Below are 2,415 nucleotides of genomic sequence, written 5' to 3' on the forward strand. Positions count from 1 at the left end.
TTATCGCTCACACTCTGGTCATACTGGTCACTAGAAGTTCAACATGGCAAGGAGCTCTCTGGGGATCTGAAAAAAAGAATTATCGCTATACATAAAGATGGCCTAGGCTAGAGCTTCCCAAAGTGTGGGGCCCGTCCCCTGGGGGGTGGGGGGGTGGGGGGGCGCAGTATGAAAAGGAAAAAAAAAAAAGACCGCTTGGACACTGCTACCATAATGGACAGGTTTTTGGCGAGGCGCCCACACAAACGCAAAGCAGGAGATGAAGCATAGCTGAATATGTTTCCAAACCAACTTCATTCTAAGCCAAAGACTAGAAAATATGGTGAACAAATCTTCCCTTTGGCTTCACCTGGACAAGTGCTAAGGTAGGTCTCCCCTGCAGAATTGGTTTTCCCTTCGTTGGGAGCAGCGCTGGGCTCTATCCCACATTCTTGATTTTTAGTTCACAAACTCTTGTTGTAATGACTAACTACTCCTGTCATTTCGGAGATGTTAGCTGTTTATACTGTAAAGTTACAGTGGGACACAAATAACATCAAGCCGTTCCTGCCACGATTTGTTCACGTGGTTCAAATCAAACAGTATCCCACAGCTGTTTATGTTTTTGAACCCATTTTGCACATAGAGGCATTTTTTGAAAAATGCATTGATAGCAATGTTGAATATTGTTACACAGGAAAAAAACAACTACACGTAAAATAATTACACCGTGACACCTCTGCCTTTCTAAATGGAGGGACAGTAACTGCGTGTGTGTGTATGTAAGCGTGTAAAACCTGAAGATAGTAAGATTAACAGTATTTTGTCTCTATCTGCCATTCTGCAATTCATCTCATGTAAACATCTCATGCGTGACGTGAAAAAGGCACATACCTTTGACGTTGCGTGACGAACTCTGTATTCCTCGTCCACACGTAAACGCAAAAAAGGAGTTTTAAACAATCTCCTTTTTCTGTGATTTGAAACGCCGTTTACATGTGGACGAAAGGTCCAAACACATAGAAACCACTGCGTTTTCAAAAACACCTGTGTAGGTGTGGACGTAGCGTAAAAGAGTTAGTAGTGTATTTTATTACCACATGTAATTTATTGAAGATTACTTGTATTTGCTTAATTGTTTACTAAATGTTTGAGGTGTGAAATAAACCGCAATGGAGTTTGAAAACAAAATATAGGCGTGTGTGGTTGGAAGATGTGTTTGCGCGCAGGGGGGCACGAACATTTTTCTTGTATTAAAGAAAAAAAAAAAAAGGGGGGGGGGGGGGGGCAGCAAAAAAAGTTTGGGAACCACTGGCCTAGGCTATAAGACTATTGCCAACACCCTGAAAATGAGCTGCAGCACAGTGGACAATACCATATAGTGGTTTAACAGGACAGGTTTCACACAGAAACGAACCTCACCATGGTCGACCAAAGAAGTTGATTGCACATGCTCAGCGTCATCTCCATGCATGAGTGCTACTAGCATTGCTGGAGCGATGGGTCAGCCTGGCAGCACCCTGATTACGCCGCACACTGCATCAAATTGGTCTGCGTGGCTGTCGCCCCATCTTCTGAAGATGGTGCACAAGAAAGCCTGCAAACAGTTTGCTGAAGACAAGCAGACTAAGGACAGAGATTACTGGAACCACGTACTGTGGTCTGATGAGACCACGATAAACTTATTTGGTTCAGATGGTGTCAAGCGTATGTGGCAGCAACCAGGTGAGGACTACAAAGACAGATGTGTCTTGCCTACAGTCAAGCATGGTGGTGAGAGTGTCATGGTTTGGGGCTGCATCAGTACTGCCTGCACTGGGGAACTACAGTTTATTGAGGGAACCATGAATGCCAACATTTACTGTGATATACTGAAGCAGAGATTCCTTCCCTTCAGAAACTGGGCCACAGGACAGTATTCCAACAATAACAACCCCAAACGCACCTCCAAGATGACCACTGCCTTGTTAAAGAAACTGAGGGTAAAGGTGCTGGACTGGCCGAGCATGTCTCCAGACCTAAATCCTATTTAGCATCTGTGGGGCATCCTCAAACTGAAAGTGGAGGAGCGCAAGGTCTCTAACATCTTCCATCAGCTCCGTGATGTCGTCATCAAGGAGTGGAAGAGGATTCCAGTGGAACTCCATGCCCAAGAGAGTTGAGGCATTGTTGGAAAATAATGGTGGCCACCAGAATATTGACAGTTTGGGCACAATTTGGACATTTTCAATTAGTTGTGTACTCACTTTGCCAGCAGTTTAGACATTCATTGTTGTGTACTGAATTATTTTGAGGGGACAGCTAAATTATGTTATACAGGTTGTACACTGATTACTTTACATTGTATCTAAGTGTTATGCCTTAAGCAGATATAAAATATTTTTAAAAATGTGAGGGGTGCACTCACTTTTGTGAGATACTGTAATTGTTACCATT

This window comes from Rhamphochromis sp. 'chilingali' (assembly GCF_963969265.1).
Source record: "Rhamphochromis sp. 'chilingali' genome assembly, chromosome: 13".
Lineage (NCBI taxonomy): Eukaryota > Metazoa > Chordata > Actinopteri > Cichliformes > Cichlidae > Rhamphochromis > Rhamphochromis sp. 'chilingali'.